The sequence below is a fragment of the Centruroides sculpturatus genome, unplaced genomic scaffold, assembly GCF_000671375.1.
Source record: "Centruroides sculpturatus isolate CEXI.00-Female unplaced genomic scaffold, Cexi_2.0 scaffold668, whole genome shotgun sequence".
Lineage (NCBI taxonomy): Eukaryota > Metazoa > Arthropoda > Arachnida > Scorpiones > Buthidae > Centruroides > Centruroides sculpturatus.
Genome location: NW_019385523.1, coordinates 258,993 through 277,685, shown reverse-complemented (window position 1 = coordinate 277,685; position 18,693 = coordinate 258,993). Strand labels below are relative to the sequence as shown.

The 18,693-nt window shown below is 36.2% G+C and overlaps 1 protein-coding gene across 1 annotated transcript in view; it reads left to right on the top strand.

The window, feature by feature from the left end:
* Nucleotides 1–8,314: 8,314 nt before the first annotated feature.
* The window catches only part of LOC111639800 (protein vav-like), a 34,226-nt gene continuing 23,847 nt past the window's right edge, over nt 8,315–18,693 (top strand). Inside the window, exon 1 of the mRNA XM_023385751.1 lies at nt 8,315–8,449. The gene's annotated coding sequence lies outside the window, so the exon portion shown is untranslated. The remainder of the gene's footprint in view (nt 8,450–18,693) is intronic.

Here is an 18,693-nt window from a genome sequence, read left to right as displayed (position 1 = left end):
ACTTCTCAAATGATTCAAAATATTTCACTAGAATATTTTGAATTATTGTAAACAGTTTGATTCAATTTATTTTAATTTGATATGTAAATATGAATTGAATAAAATGTATGTTTGAGAAAAATAAAAATTAAATAGGGAAAAAGTTTTTGTTTTTAAATACAGTAGATCCCCCTATAAAAGCGTTTCCTATAGTTATGATTCCTATAAAAATTGTGGCATTATCCGTAAACAACGGTAAAAATAACTCCTATAATACGTTGGGATTAGCCGGGGTTACGGAGTAGATAGTACTCGTGCAACACGNATACTCAAAGATACAACACTCACAAATGACACATGCAGAAAATGTCACATCATGCCAGAAACTATACAACACATTACTTCTGGGTGCAAGCTCTTGGCACAGACAGATTATTTACACAGACATAATCAAGTAGCAAGTATAGTACACCAAGAGCTTGTAAAGAAACACAAATTGGCAGACATCCACGAACCATACTACAAGTATATACCACAAACAGTATTGGAAAACAACACGCACAAAATATACTGACAGAACCATAATCACAGATAAAACAATTTACCACAACAGACCAGACATCACACTCATTGACAAACACAATAAAATCACATACATTTGTGACCAGAGGGTCAGCACTTGTTCAGGACTGTGTTTTCAGGATAGACACAGAAACCTTAACAGCTACAACTTTGAAAGTTGCGCCAGCGAGTCACATGCGCAAGTGACCAGATTCAGGATGGAGGGGTGTTGAGAGACGGCGGATCGGAAAATGTGCACACTACTACTTAATTAAAATGGAAAATACTCATTTATTTATATAAATATTTACACATACACACAACGTAACAGAATTCTGTTTAGTTTTCTACTAGCAAATTAAATTGTCTATAGCTATATAGTGTCACCTGAGGTTAATGGATTTATGGCTGAGAGAGAGTGAGAGCTTACAATATTACAAATGAGGCAAAATATCTGGATTGGCAGCTTGAATGTTGTGTTGTTGATCAAAGATCGTAGAGGTGGCAATGTCTCAGTCTCTGTTTGTTTCTGGTGTGTCTTTTGAACTGGATTGTCTTGAATCGTTAGGGGGAATTTGTCGGTTTGTCAGGTTCGGGAATGGCAACAGATCGAAACAGCGATCAAGAGATCGGAGAAAGGCAGACGAAGCGGTCGGTGATAGAGCACTCACGTCAAAAAGGAAGCCGAATCTGCAAACTCTTGGACTCTCAATGACTCCTCATCCTTGAGTCACTCCTTTTTATATCCTCAAGCCAGGTTAATAGTGAATTCTTGTTATTAATTCCCAGTGACACATTTGATGAATTTCTTGAGAAAGGAAATGACTCCAAGGAGAGAGATGCGATCATCCTCTGGTAATAAAATTGAAAATATATATATATATATATATTTTTTTTTGCTGGAACCCATTTACTTCAAAAGACGAAAAATGAATTTTCTCTCAAAATATTCACCAGGTTTGACTCACACATTATAGACATTCCAAACACACACAATATACAAAACACATGTACTGAAAAACTCAGCAAGTACACAGAACTTGCCCAAGAAATAAGGAATCTGTAGAGGATGAATAGGGTGCTTATTGTACCTGTTGTTCTCTCCTTTACAGGCATCATACCACACACTACACAAAAGCCTGGGAACATTACAATTGAATAGAAACACATACATCACACTACTGAAGGCCACTATATCAAATACATGTCATATTATTAGGAAATTCCTGAATATAGACACACACACTGACAAACTTGTTTAATTTTTGTCTTGTCTTGTACACAGCCACTAGTGTCAACTGAGTATAACTCACAAAACCCAACATAATAATGTGAGATAAGCAGGGGGTCAGCGGTTAACCACTTAATCTGCACGGGCTGGTAAAGCCCAATCTCGGAGTTGTTCGGATGGCTAGAAGAGCAAAACAAGTGGGGAGTTCATCGGTAAGTCAACAGGTTTCCTTGGATAGACGGGAGACAGGATAGAGGGAAAGAACGAGTTTATTATATAACTAAAGCTAATTTACAAAAGTATACATAAAGAAATATATGATTAAATGCTTAAATGTGGATAACACAAATCTATCTATAACGGCAATCTAACTAGTAACTATGTCGTGTGCCTAACCTCAAGAGTGAGAGATTTTACAAAGGTTACTGCACTCAGATATACCTTAATATGCTGTCGGATGACGTCATGCAATCATCATTCAGGACTATGGAAGCTGGAACAGTCTTATGTCTTCTACCAGCTTCTCTTCGGACAGGACCGGGACGGGAGACACTCAGACATTCCTGGGATAATCACGCTGAGGGACGATGATCACCCTGAACTTCCTGTGACAATCGTTTTTATATGATCATCATTGACACTGAGCCAACTGGTCGTTTACTCGCTATGATGACTAATTAGCACGCGCACGATGACTTGCCTTTCTTCCTTCCTATCTTGTCGATGTGTAAGAGTCGACATCCAATCTATTTCCGTGGGAATTTTTTTCATCCTCTAGTGTTAAAAATGTTAAACACAAAAATTTACGCTTTCAAAACCCTTGGGCTCACAATAATAGTAAGTGCACAGCCCAAATGGTTAGGAGTTGAAAGTTGAAATTTGGTACACAGTTAGGGTACGTCATCAGAATGTACAGTACACTAAGAAGGGATTTTTCAAAATTCCTCCTGTGAGGGAGAGGGAGAGGATTAAGGCTTACCCTGAAGAATTCAACTTCTACTGTACTAGATGAGGTTTTTTGCATTTTTGTGGGAAATTGAACATATTTTTTGTCAACCAAGTATAACTCACAAAACCCAACATAATAATAATAAATCAACAAATTTAGGATATACAGTGGTACCTCAGGATACGAAATTAATCCGTTCTGAAACTGAGATCATATCATGAAAATGTCGTAAGGTGAAGCATTTTTTCCCATACGATTACATGTAAAACCAAATAATTCGTTCCAACACTAAAAACACACTCAAATTAAAGCTAAGATGTACATTAAAAAAAATAACTGTAGTAAGGAAAACACTGAAAAATGCATTTTGTAGTTGTAAATGTACAAATAACCATAATAGAATAATAATTGATAAAAAAAAAGTAGTTTATTTGCACTTTACCTTTGAGGATAGACGACGGTGGAGGTGTAAACTGATGGCGGAAAAGAGGGAGAAGGAAAATGATACTAAAACTTAACTTTTATAACATAATGTAACAATAACTTAGAAAAAACTTAGAAAAGATTTTAAAAAAATTAGTGTTCTTTTATATATATTTTTTAAAATTTTCATTCACTGCTTTTTGTTTCCTTTCCTTCACTTCCACCAGCACTTTCACTGGATAGAGGTCGCTTGGTAAAATACCTCTCCAAAGAGGTTTGGCTTTGCCTACTTTTTAAAATGTTTCTAAAATGACTTAGGCAAATGTCATTAAACTGGGCAACAATATGGCCAGTGTGAACCTTTTTGGGATGTTCCTTTTCAATAAAATCAGTCACTTTCTGATAATACCTCGAGATTTCCTTTATTGAGCGAGATCCTTCCACGACAAAGCAAACACGCGGACTGAGACCAATGAACAGAACTAAATAAAAAATGGCGCTGCGAACTAATGTAACGTTGCATGGTGAGTTTTTGTTCGTATCGTGGAGCAAAAATATGTTCGAATTTCATGTCGTATCCTGAAAATTTCGTATGCTGGGGCGTTCGTATCCTGAGGTACCACTGTAATCCATAAGCTAACTGAAAATGTGAAAGTTAATATTTAATAGATTAAATACTTTATAAGGCTTTTCTTTACTTATTATTAATTAAAAATAAACTTTAAGACAATATGCACCAATAATTAATGCATATTTTCCTGAAAAAAATGTTAACTGAAACAAATTTCTGATTATATTACGTAAAGTTTATTGTGTACTTGTATGTTTTCAAACTTGTTAATTCTGATATTTAATGACTGAAAAGAATATACATGATTATAACAAGCAGAGTCAATTGTATTATTATTATTATGTTGGGTTTAGTGGGTAATACTCGGTTTAAACCGGTGACTGTGTACTATGCCGGACCAGAGTCAAGGCGTAGCAACCAAAACTAATTAAATAAGTGTGTCAGTGTCTGTATTCAGGAATTTCCTAACAATATGACATGTATTCAATATAGTGGCCGTCTGTAGTGTGATGTATGTATTTCTATTCAATTGTAATGTTCCCAGGCTTTTGTGTAGTGTGTGTGGTATCACACCTGTACAGGAGAGAACAACAGGTACAATAAGCACCCTATCCATCCTCCACAGATGCCTTATTTCCTGGGCGAGTTCTGTGTACTTGCTAATTTTTTCAGTGCATGTGTTTTGTACATTGTGAGTGTTTGGAATGGCTATGTCTATAATGTATGTGATTTTATTGTGTTTGTCAATGAGTGTGATGTCTGGTCTGTTGTGGTAAATTGTTTTATCTGTGATTATGGCTCTGTCGTAATACATTTTGTGCGTGTTATTTTCCAATACTGTCTGTGGAATATACTTGTAGTATGGTTCGTGGATGTCTGCCAATTTGTGTTTCTTTGCAAGCTCTTGGTGTATTATATTTGCTACTTGATTGTGTCTATGTAAGTAATCTGTCTGTGCCAAGAGCTTGCAACCAGAAGTGATGTGTTGTATAGTTTCTGGCATGATGTGACATTTTCTGCATGTGTCATTTGTGAGTGTTGTATCTTTGAGTATGTGTTTTCTGTAGTTTTTAGTATTTATGACCTGATCCTGTATGGCAATCATGAATCCTTCCGTCTCCCCAAAGAGGCATCCCCGATCTAACCAGCTGTTTGACGCAGTTTTGTCAACAAAATCCTGGGCCAGGTCGTAAGGATGCCTGCCATGGAGAGCCTTTTGAGCCCATGATTGCTTAATGTTGTCTATGCTTTTTATATGTTGTGTCATGTCTGTATGTTGTGAGTGTAAGTTTAATGGTGTGTTATTTGAGTCTGCTAGAGTTACTGCTTTATGTAACTGTGATGTTTCTTGTTTCTTGTAGAAAAACTCTCGCAGTGACTGTATTTGTTTGTAGTGAAGGTTAACTATGTCAATCAGGCCACGTCCGCCTTCTTTACGTGGAAGGGTTAATCTTTCTGTGGCGGATTTAGGATGATGTTGTTTATGCTTAGTAAGTGTTGTTCTTGTTTTCCTTTGGAGTTGCTCGAGATCTGTGTGAGTCCAATGTATAACTCCAAAAGAGTATGTGAGTACTGGGATGACATATGTGTTTATTGCTTTAACTGTGTGTTTTGCATTTAACTGTGTTCTAAGTATAGCGTTTAACCTACTTTGGTATTCTTTAATTAATCGTTGCTTTATTTGTGTATGTTCTGTTAGTTTGGCCTGTTGGAATCCTAAGTACTTGTAGAACTCGCCCTCTTCCATGGATTCAATAACGTCTCCATTTCCAAGTGCAAAATCTTCTTTCTTCAGGATTCCTTTTTCTATGTGAAGTTTTTTGCATTTGTCTAGGCCAAACTCCATTTGTATGTCCTTAGTGTATGAATGTGTGATTTGTAGGAGTTGATGAAGTTGTTTTTGTGTGGATGCATAAAGTTTTATGTCGTCCATGTACATGAGATGTGACAGTGTAAACTGTGTTGTTTTTTCATGTCTGATATTGTAGCCATATTGCGTGTTGTTTAACATGTTGGATAATGGATTCAGGGCTAGGCAGAACCAGAGAGGACTCAAGGAATCTCCTTGAAAAATTCCTCGCCTAATGAATATTTCGTTTGTTTGTATGGAAGTGTTACTAACCCTGAGATGTAGTGTTGTTCTCCAGTGCTGCATAGTGTTTTCGAAGAATGCAATGAGTGATGGATGTATTTTGTACATGTGTAGAATATGTAGCAGCCAACTGTGTGGAACACTGTCGAATGCTTTTCTGTAGTCTATATATGCCATGTGTATGTTTCTGTGTTGTTTGTGTGCTTGCCGTAGAATGACTGAATCTATGAGTAACTGTTCTTTGCATCCCCTGTGATTTCTACGGCAACCTTTTTGTTGTTCTGTAAGAATGTCGTGTTCTTCAACATGTTTGTATATTTTGTTTGTGATACAGGATGTCAATAATTTGTAGAGTGTTGGAAGACATGTAATTGGTCTGTATTGTGTGGGGTCTGTGGTGTTGTTGTTTTTAGGTTTCATGTAGGTGATGCCCTGAGTAAGAAATTTTGGCATGTCTTGTGGATTGATGATGATGTGTGTTAGATGTTTAGCTAGTTCCTGGTGCAGTGATGTAAACTTTTTGTACCAGAAATTGTGAATGTTGTCTACACCAGGTGTCTTCCAGTTGTGTGTTCTGTTAACAGCGTAGCGAATGTCGTGTACGTTTATTTCAGCACAGGGCATAGTTGGTATGTTGTGCAAGTTTCTGTTCTCCTCCTCGATCCAGCCTGCATCAGCATTGTGTGTAACAGCATTGGACCAAAGAGAAGACCAATAAGTTGTGAGTTCTTCTTCTGTTGGTGTGCCACTGTGCTGTGTATCAGTGTTTGTTTTGGTACTGATTTGTCTGTAGAAAAGTTTTTCATTGTTTGTGAATAATTTATTTTGTTGTTTTCGTAGTGTACATGTTTTGTATCGTTTGAGTCTACGTGCTTTGGCTGCGAGTTTTTGTTTTAGTGTATCGATGTATTCTGTAATGTGTGTGTTGTGATGTTCGTGTTTTGTGTGTGTTTTGATTTTCTTGAAAATGTTTTTGAGTTGTTTCTTTAATTTGGGTGTTATGTTGTTTTTAGTGTATTGTGTCAGCCTGCCTAATTGCTGTCTAATGTCATTTATTTGTGTTTCTATTCTTCTCTGCCAGGCAGGCTTGTGATAGAATTGTGTTTTGTGTGTGTCTGTCTGTGAGTGTATTTTCAGTCCATGGTGTGTTACTACTGTGACTGCCCCAGCATAAACTAATGTATGAATGTCTGTAAGTGTAGAAATTGAATGAATGTAGTTTGGTAGTAAGTGAGTGTTTACATAATCTAGTGTTTTTCCTACTGCCTTTGACGTGTTGATTTTTGGTATTCGTGGTCTTTGTGTGGGATCTGTACCAGTATATTTAATGAGTGTTTCCTGAAATATAAGTGAGAGCGTATTAACTAATTCTATGTCTATGTTATCAGTGATGGATGGGGAAGTGCCTGCAGTATCATTAGTGGTACTTGTTGTGTGTGTGCTGTAATCAGTGCTTGTTGCTGGATTATCCTGACAGGTTACGTGATCTTCATTAATGTTAAATGTTTCTGTCTGTTGATGTATTTGATCAGCAACCTGTTGTTTGATAAGTTCAAGTGTTGTTTGTGGGATAAGGTTGTTGTGTATAATTGTTCGTTTTTGATCAACAACCCTTTGTTCGGTGACAGTGAGGTGAGGATATTGTTGTGTGAATCTATGGTGTAGTTGTTGTCTGTATGCTGTCATGTTTGTTTCGAGTCTTGTGATGGTGTAGTAAGTGCGGATGATAAACTCGTTCATTTCTGTTGTCCATTTCATCCGTTGGCGTGGTTTTCCAGCCTTTGTGGTCTGTGGATGCATTGCCACAGAAACACCAAGGCTAGGTTGATTCCTCACATCTGTTGAGGGCATTGCAGTAGCCATGCTTGGGCCGGCGCTGCTTTCGCCACCGGTAACCAAGGGAGACTGGAGCCTATTTTTCGAACGTGAGCCTCTGCCTAACCCACGAACGCGGACCTTGTTAACCCGGGCGACGTCCGAGCCGGTATCACACTTTGATCTGGTTACTACCATTATGATTATCTCCACATAATGTGGGTGTGTGGTCACTCTTAGCTTCATTTCTCCCCATAGACCTTACTGGCATGGGTGTCCCTACCAGGAGCTTGTGCTCCAGCCTGCATTGCCCTATGGTTCAGTGAAGTTACTGGGCTCTCCCACCACGACCAGGTGGTGACCACGGGAGAGTTATTATTATTATTATTATTATTATTATTATTATTATTATAAATCTTGCATGAATGTTTCATGGATAAGCATCATATCTCATGTATATGTTTTTTAAATTAATAGAGTTTATGTAAATAATTAACTACATATATATATATAATATATTATATTTATTATACATTACTATGTATTACAATATTTAACAGAAGTTCTAATGTGTAATCCTCATTACATACATAATGTTATACAAATATGTCACTGTATGCCTTATAACACTACTAATTCAGACATTTCTGATTAATCTGAATTAGCCATACTTTACTATACACTTGAAATTTTTTAAATAATAATTTTTTAGGATCCAAAACGTTCTTCTTATGAAGATCCATATCCTACATGGAAGAGTAATCCTGTGCCCCATCATATAAATCCGCACGAAGGCTATGTTAATTTAAATTTAGAAGAATATCCATGGTAGGTTTTAACATAAGTAAAATTACGTCTATAACTATTAACTTCTCAAATGATTCAAAATATTTCACTAGAATATTTTGAATTATTGTAAACAGTTTGATTCAATTTATTTTAATTTGATATGTAAATATGAATTGAATAAAATGTATGTTTGAGAAAAATAAAAATTAAATAGGGAAAAAGTTTTTGTTTTTAAATACAGTAGATCCCCCTATAAAAGCGTTTCCTATAGTTATGATTCCTATAAAAATTGTGGCATTATCCGTAAACAACGGTAAAAATAACTCCTATAATACTGTGGGATTAGCCGGGGTTACGGAGTAGATAGTACTCGTGTAACACTTAATCGGCACAGATTAACCAAAATCTGTATCCTTAGTTTCGGATCTTGAGATCCGATCTTATGTCAAGATTTGTTTGACCGGAGGGCGGTGATATTTAGATAAAAGAGGAATTCTAGACTGTGAGGTCTTTATTCCAATTGTCAGGTTCCCGACACCAGTTAATCGATCTTATTAGACGCGGATTAACACGCGTACGCGATCTGATTCGGAAATGATCTGAGGAGACATTCTTATGATAAAAAAAGTAAAATTTAATAAAACCAAAACAAATGAATACAAAGATCAAATACAAACGATTATACGACAAAATTTAGACTACGACTTAATCTAAGCTAATGCGCGTTCGAGAGAGAGCTCACAAATTCTATCATAAACATACGACCTGGTAGTTGTCGTCTTCGTTCTGTAGATATAGGGCACCTTGTAGATAGGATTCATATTACTTTCGTATGGGAGATCAATTCGTGCACCAAATATAAAATTATCACTTCTTCTAAGTGTAGACTCGGGACTTTGTCTATCGGACTTCGTTATGGGCGTTGGCCATCAGGAGGAGAACGTATGTGGAGTCTGGACACTTTCAGATCGGTCGGAGAACTCCTCGAGTTATGACGAATTTCTCCTTTTATTTCCAAACTTCGTCCAATCCTCGTATAGTAACTCTTCGTGAGAACCGGCGAAAAGGGGGACGAAAGAGGGGTAGTCATTTCCCATCTGAGCGAGATTTTTAACGGATATGTAAAAGCAACGGATGTTCTCCTTGACGGAAAGGAAATAACATTTGTTATGTGGGGTTTTTCCCACGTTTAAAACTCTATTTTTCTCACCAAAAACGAAGTATTATTTGGTGATATTATTTAAGAATATTTAATAAAACTTATTAAATGAGGCCTAGGGCCCTCTGGATCTCACATTACTCCCTTATCTTCAAAAATCACACTACATTTAAAGAAGGCGTGATTTTTCACTGCAATACAAAAGTTCGAATTGCTCTCTCTCTTTCTCAAAATTGCGTTATACATAATAATAAAATCATAAAAATATACAATAATTCAAATAAATTTCAAAACTGAAATACATGGGAATAATGTAATAAACAATTCATTAGATTAAAAATATTACTAAAATTAAACATAATGAACATAAGTGTCTTCGTCTGGAATTGACGGTAAAAGTGAATATAGTTCGTCACTTGTTTCGAATGCACCTCTCTGTTGCTGAGAGTCTCTATGGCAGCACACTCTGTTGGCTGACTTCTTATAGTTGCACAAATTCAGGTATGTTAGAAGATTAGGTGATGTCTTCTTGTTTCAAAAAGCCCTTACTAAAAGTTCAAAGTTCACTGTGCAGTTCAAAAATGATATAATGTGTCTTCTTCCTGTATGTTGACACACTTCCTTTTCTGCTAAAATTTCATTTAACATAACCACAAAAGTTCAGGTGGTTGAGTTCATTAAAGGTTGTATGATTCCAGGGTCATTGAAATCCATTTTGGGGCAAAGTTCTTTTTCACCAAAGTATTGTTCAATTTCAAAGGTAATATGTTTAACAAATACATATCTCTAATAAAGTCTCTCTCTCTCTTAATACTACTCTAAGTCTTATATCTAGACTATTCTTTACAATATTATGTCTATTCCAATCAATCGCTTTAGTTTATCAATTTGAGTGGGGTGTACATTCCTTTAAATAAGCTTTTTGTTATTATTAGGAAAGGTACTTACAAACTAAAGATATATGTAACTAAATTGACTATCAATAAATCAAATAAAAGTTCAATCTAATGAAATAATCATTCAAAAATCAAATGTGAATTATAGTCTATAGGAGCGAACAACATGCTTCCTTGTCTGTGTTGAGCTTGAAGCTTGTTCAGTTGAACTTTCAATTGGTTCGACGATTTCCGTTTCTTCTTCTTCTGCATTATTTCTTTGAGGAATTTCTTGAAGTGGAATGTCTTGTTGTGACATTTTCTTGGTCCTCTTCTCAAATCTTCGTTTCCAACAAATATGCTTGACTATATAATATGTACAGATAAGTAGAATTAATATTCCTATACTTCCAAGGATAATCCATATGTATGTGATTGGAATGGTTGGAGTGTTTGATATAAAAAGATCTTCATTTTCTTTCAATAATCTATCCAAATCTTTCTTCATTTGCTCGTATGATTTTTCTGCTACCTTAATGTCATCATCTGTTGGTTTCTTAGAATTCCCTTTATTCTTCTTAGGATTTTCTGTAGTAATTAAATTTTCTTGCAATTCTTCTAATTCCATCTTGGAAAATATCGTTTCGATTGGNAGATGCGATCATCCTCTGGTAATAAAATTGAAAATATATATATATATATATATTTTTTTTTGCTGGAACCCATTTACTTCAAAAGACGAAAAATGAATTTTCTCTCAAAATATTCACCAGGTTTGACTCACACATTATAGACATTCCAAACACACACAATATACAAAACACATGTACTGAAAAACTCAGCAAGTACACAGAACTTGCCCAAGAAATAAGGAATCTGTAGAGGATGAATAGGGTGCTTATTGTACCTGTTGTTCTCTCCTTTACAGGCATCATACCACACACTACACAAAAGCCTGGGAACATTACAATTGAATAGAAACACATACATCACACTACTGAAGGCCACTATATCAAATACATGTCATATTATTAGGAAATTCCTGAATATAGACACACACACTGACAAACTTGTTTAATTTTTGTCTTGTCTTGTACACAGCCACTAGTGTCAACTGAGTATAACTCACAAAACCCAACATAATAATGTGAGATAAGCAGGGGGTCAGCGGTTAACCACTTAATCTGCACGGGCTGGTAAAGCCCAATCTCGGAGTTGTTCGGATGGCTAGAAGAGCAAAACAAGTGGGGAGTTCATCGGTAAGTCAACAGGTTTCCTTGGATAGACGGGAGACAGGATAGAGGGAAAGAACGAGTTTATTATATAACTAAAGCTAATTTACAAAAGTATACATAAAGAAATATATGATTAAATGCTTAAATGTGGATAACACAAATCTATCTATAACGGCAATCTAACTAGTAACTATGTCGTGTGCCTAACCTCAAGAGTGAGAGATTTTACAAAGGTTACTGCACTCAGATATACCTTAATATGCTGTCGGATGACGTCATGCAATCATCATTCAGGACTATGGAAGCTGGAACAGTCTTATGTCTTCTACCAGCTTCTCTTCGGACAGGACCGGGACGGGAGACACTCAGACATTCCTGGGATAATCACGCTGAGGGACGATGATCACCCTGAACTTCCTGTGACAATCGTTTTTATATGATCATCATTGACACTGAGCCAACTGGTCGTTTACTCGCTATGATGACTAATTAGCACGCGCACGATGACTTGCCTTTCTTCCTTCCTATCTTGTCGATGTGTAAGAGTCGACATCCAATCTATTTCCGTGGGAATTTTTTTCATCCTCTAGTGTTAAAAATGTTAAACACAAAAATTTACGCTTTCAAAACCCTTGGGCTCACAATAATAGTAAGTGCACAGCCCAAATGGTTAGGAGTTGAAAGTTGAAATTTGGTACACAGTTAGGGTACGTCATCAGAATGTACAGTACACTAAGAAGGGATTTTTCAAAATTCCTCCTGTGAGGGAGAGGGAGAGGATTAAGGCTTACCCTGAAGAATTCAACTTCTACTGTACTAGATGAGGTTTTTTGCATTTTTGTGGGAAATTGAACATATTTTTTGTCAACCAAGTATAACTCACAAAACCCAACATAATAATAATAAATCAACAAATTTAGGATATACAGTGGTACCTCAGGATACGAAATTAATCCGTTCTGAAACTGAGATCATATCATGAAAATGTCGTAAGGTGAAGCATTTTTTCCCATACGATTACATGTAAAACCAAATAATTCGTTCCAACACTAAAAACACACTCAAATTAAAGCTAAGATGTACATTAAAAAAAATAACTGTAGTAAGGAAAACACTGAAAAATGCATTTTGTAGTTGTAAATGTACAAATAACCATAATAGAATAATAATTGATAAAAAAAAAGTAGTTTATTTGCACTTTACCTTTGAGGATAGACGACGGTGGAGGTGTAAACTGATGGCGGAAGAGAGGGAGAAGGAAAATGATACTAAAACTTAACTTACATAACATAATGTAACAATAACTTAGAAATAACTTAGAAAAGATTTTAAAAAAATTAGTGTTCTTTTATATATATTTTTTAAAATTTTCATTCACTGCTTTTTGTTTCCTTTCCTTCACTTCCACCAGCACTTTCACTGGATAGAGGTCGCTTGGTAAAATACCTCTCCAAAGAGGTTTGGCTTTCCCTACTTTTTAAAATGTTTCTAAAATGACTTAGGCAAATGTCATTAAACTGGGCAACAATATGGCCAGTGTGAACCTTTTTGGGATGTTCCTTTTCAATAAAATCAGTCACTTTCTGATAATACCTCGAGATTTCCTTTATTGAGCGAGATCCTTCCACGACAAAGCAAACACGCGGACTGAGACCAATGAACAGAACTAAATAAAAAATGGCGCTGCGAACTAATGTAACGTTGCATGGTGAGTTTTTGTTCGTATCGTGGAGCAAAAATATGTTCGAATTTCATGTCGTATCCTGAAAATTTCGTATGCTGGGGCGTTCGTATCCTGAGGTACCACTGTANGGTAATCCCAAAATTTCGTAAGCATCGAAATATCCACTAGGCGTTTTCAATGGCATTTTTGCAAAAATTCTTAATTTTCCTGGAAGTGCGATAGCAATTGTAGTAATCCATTGGTAAAATTTAAAGAGAGTGTCAGCTTTGACTTGCTCTATCAATGAATAACCTTCCGGAAGTTGTGGTTGTATTTCTCGTAACGTACGATACATCACTTTCTTTGAGATAAAATACGAGCTTAATTTTCCTTGCTCTAAAACGTCAATAGCTTCTCTTAATTCAATTATTTGTGTGTGAAATTCTTGCATCGCAAATTCTATATTCCTCATAATAATTTCAAATGCTAAATCATATCGATATATTTTTAATAAGTTCTCAAAGGAATCTTGTCTTCTCGACAAATTATTTATTTTCTGTCTGTTGTTCTTACTTATTCTCAAAGTATCGTTTAGAAGAGTCGCCTGTGACTGTACTAAATGAGTTATACCTTTATTAATGCGTTTTATATTTGTAATTTCTCCATTTAAAATTTCGATATCTTCGGATGTAGCTGTTCCGAATAAAAACTTCAATGCTTTTCCTCCTACATCGATTAATCCTCTTCTCTTTCTACTTTCGTTATCAAGGGTAACCAATCCCTTTAAATTATAATAGTCTCTTTTGTATTCCGAGAAAGATGATATAAGTATTTCGTATCCATTTGTAGGTAAGATCCGTCTTGCTTGATCCTTTCTTTTCTCAGTTGATGCTCGCTCTCTGTTTACGATCATGGTTCTTGACGATTCAAGAGATTGTGTTAAAAACTCTACTTGTTGATCAAAATGCTTGAAATCGAAGTCATGGATCAATGTCCAATGACTAGATGTCATCAAAAAGTTCTCTTTGTGAATGAAAATGACACCTTTCTGGAATTCGTTTACTTCTTGAGCTCTATAGAGCTCAAGAAGTAAACGAAACTCCATTTTAGGTTTATCAGGATGCAAATTTGGAAGACGAATGTAATCGAAGACCTCATCTTCGTGTCTAATCTCATTATTGAAAGGTGTGAGTGAACTTTCTTGAGAAATGAGCTTCGTCTTGTCCTTATAATTTCAGGAGAGCGTTCTTAACCTGTTGAAAATATTGTAATTGTTATAATATAAAAGGGGAACTCCCTTATCTTCAGAATGTATATTATTCTCTTTTCTCGGACTTAGCTCACAAAATATGTATATACAAACTCTACCATTTATTTAACTACTTCACTTAGTACTATTTACCATTAATTCTAAATTAAATTCAAGGAAACCAACAATTTCGATATTTCTTTGGGAAGAACTGGATCTACTAATGTGGTAAGTAATATTTTTCTAATTCTCTAGTTTCTCGATGGATTGCGTCATCTTCCTTTTCCTGTCCTGTATAGTTCCGCAATCTCGAATGCTTAAAAGTTCTATCGAGTTTTTCTATTTGCGTACGATTTCATTTTCTTTCTTTTTATTTTATTCCTTAGTATTACTATGATTTATTTCACTTCGTATTCCAATATAAAAATTTTCATCTAATTATTTTATCCGACTGATTTACATAGGATTTACTATCATCTTGAGAGGTAAGTTCAAATGTTCGTAAATTCCTTATCGTTTGGTTTAAGCTATTCCTTCAAAATCACATACTTGGGAAGGGAAGTAATATGACGAAGTGAGTGATAAATTCAACCGTATATCCTGATTTAGATATTTCCTATTGTTATCGGTTTTGTTTTCTTCCTCATTTGTTTATACTTCATGATTTCGTCCGGATTCATTACAGGATAATTTTTATGTCTTTCAAAAACGGATATCGGTATACGGCTTTTAAAATCTTCGATTTTCTTGAACTCCTTAATTTCCTCTTTTTCTTTCTTATCATCGTCCTTTTTAACTTGTCCCGACAATAGGGTTATTAAATATATCAATAGGCTTATCAATTTATAAATATCCTCTACTATTTGAACTTTAGAGCGACTTGTTCCGGGGTTGTGTATGTTCCTATTATGCACTTTCGATTCATCCTTATGTATTGGTTCAACATTATCTATTATCTCCTCTCGTTTTGGAGCCATTGAGTTCTCTGAGACTTCTTTTTCTTTCCTAGTCTCTTGAAAAGTTTTCGTATTCTCATCTCGTTTCATTTCCTCAATGGGATCGCTATAAGTTTTCTTCTTATTTTCTTGTTTAATCTTACGCCCTATTTTCATATCCGTACCCATATTATTTTTCAGCTTAGTTAACTTACGCCCGGCCTTTTTATCTATCTTCTTCTTTGCTATACCTTGTTTCTTTTTAGTGTGTCGATTCGTTATGTGTGCATCTTGTTTATGGGGTCGGCGGTGAGGTGACACCCGCACACTGCGTAATACGCTAGCTTCTGAATACTTCAATTCGACTTCCTTACGATTTCTATTCATTTGATTATGTCTGAATTTCTGCGTTTTACCTCGGTAACTGCTTCCGTTTTGTTTGATAATTTCTTTATCGATTTGCGGTTCTCCCTTAAAATAATTTTTCTTTGGGGTTCGGGGAGAGCAAAAATGGACTTCCTTTCCATTTGGTAGTATAATCACTCCACTAGGATCGTCTATTTCTATTTGCTCCCGCTCTAGGATATCTCTGCCGATTATTCCCATGCAAGGGGCTGTAATTTCAGAACGCACTATTTTGCAAGTATTGGTGAATTTATGTCCTCAGAGTTTGAATATCGGTATTACAACACCAAATGTCTGAATCATTTTTCCGGGAATATCTAATTTCCCTTTTTCTCCTAATATGACGGATGCTCTATTTCCCAATCTTTGAACAAAGCCGTTTGATAATAATGTTGTCTCCAGATTCTCGTCGATTCCAAATTTCGCAGGGATGTTATTTACATATGCTAAAATATATTGACCCTTCCTTTTATATTTGTGAGGGTTTCTATATTGGTTTGGCATACGCTGATTTCTGACATAACGTACTGTCCCTCTCCAATTATCTTGATTATTCCTAGAAGGCTCATGTCTATTTCTATTATCTGAATCATCACGATAATTATTTCTTTGCATTCGATCATTTTCTCCTCTCCGACGGAAGTCGAATGTTTGTGGACGGTTTCCGCTAAAATTCCTCTCTCTAGGTCGGGAGTATTGTGCGCTTCGTTCTCTATCCCCCTGAGATTGTCTTACAAATGTATTAAATTGATTTCTCAGTGTGCTTATAGCCGCCGCCATTTTTTCTAATTGTTTTTCGGCATTAGGTTCTATTCCCGCGAAATCATCGTCTGTATCTAGGGTTTCTCTTCTAGATGGTTCTGTTATAATTCTGATATGGGTGTTTCCTCCCTTATTAGTGAGTAACTCAATTTCCTCTTCACGTATAGCTACTTGTAAGGCCTCATCAAAGGTCTCCGGATTTTTAGACATAACCCGTTGTCTGATTTTTATATCGACTCCATGCATAAATTGGACTTTCAACCTCTCGTCCAATTCTTTAGATTTAACACGTTTTATGACTTCTATTTCGGCTTCGTTCGCGCCTTCATGTTCAATCTCAACCTCCTCTGCTAAAGCCTGGAGTCGTACGGCGTATGTCTGTACGTCCTTGTCTCTAGTCTGGATGCACGCGTAGAATTTCTGGATTCGATATGTGTATGGGACCTTCTCAAAACGCTCTAACATTATCCTTTTGAATTCTTCATACTCTTCTATGTCCTTTATTCGTCGATCTTTACGCACGAATTCCCGGGCAATGCCAGTCAATTTTAATTTAGCTACAGCCAGCGTTTGTGCCTTCGACCATGCTGCTACTTTAGTCACATCCGCTAACGTATCGAAAAATTCAGATACCTTTGGACCTTTTGTGTCTCCCGAAAAAACAGGTAGTAACGGGATCATTCCACCTAATCCTCCTAACGTCGTCGGATTGCCAGCTAACGCTGCTCGCGGAGGTTCTCTATCTCTATCCATTTTAACTTATTTCTATTTTAACTTATTTCTATGTTAACTTATTATTAACTCCTTCCGAATCAGATCCTTGATTAATGTACATAAATTAAAAAGTTCAAGACCCACTCTTGAAAACCACTGTGAAAGTTTTCTAGGATTTTTAAGTTCTAAACCAGATGTGAGATTCTACCACGGTGTTTTTAGCTCGAAGATCCCACTCCTGCTACACCACTGTGAGATTCGCCGGGGTTACGGAGTAGATAGTACTCGTGTAACACTTAATCGGCACAGATTAACCAAAATCTGTATCCTTAGTTTCGGATCTTGAGATCCGATCTTATGTCAAGATTTGTTTGACCGGAGGGCGGTGATATTTAGATAAAAGAGGAATTCTAGACTGTGAGGTCTTTATTCCAATTGTCAGGTTCCCGACACCAGTTAATCGATCTTATTAGACGCGGATTAACACGCGTACGCGATCTGATTCGGAAATGATCTGAGGAGACATTCTTATGATAAAAAAAGTAAAATTTAATAAAACCAAAACAAATGAATACAAAGATCAAATACAAACGATTATACGACAAAATTTAGACTACGACTTAATCTAAGCTAATGCGCGTTCGAGAGAGAGCTCACAAATTCTATCATAAACATACGACCTGGTAGTTGTCGTCTTCGTTCTGTAGATATAGGGCACCTTGTAGATAGGATTCATATTACTTTCGTATGGGAGATCAATTCGTGCACCAAATATAAAATTATCACTTCTTCTAAGTGTAGACTCGGGACTTTGTCTATCGGACTTCGTTATGGGCGTTGGCCATCAGGAGGAGAACGTATGTGGAGTCTGGACACTTTCAGATCGGTCGGAGAACTCCTCGAGTTATGACGAATTTCTCCTTTTATTTCCAAACTTCGTCCAATCCTCGTATAGTAACTCTTCGTGAGAACCGGCGAAAAGGGGGACGAAAGAGGGGTAGTCATTTCCCATCTGAGCGAGATTTTTAACGGATATGTAAAAGCAACGGATGTTCTCCTTGACGGAAAGGAAATAACATTTGTTATGTGGGGTTTTTCCCACGTTTAAAACTCTATTTTTCTCACCAAAAACGAAGTATTATTTGGTGATATTATTTAAGAATATTTAATAAAACTTATTAAATGAGGCCTAGGGCCCTCTGGATCTCACAATACGTAAAACGTCATCGGGCAGCCGAACTACTTACCCGCCGTCCGTAGCGCCACGCTACAACACCAAATGTCTG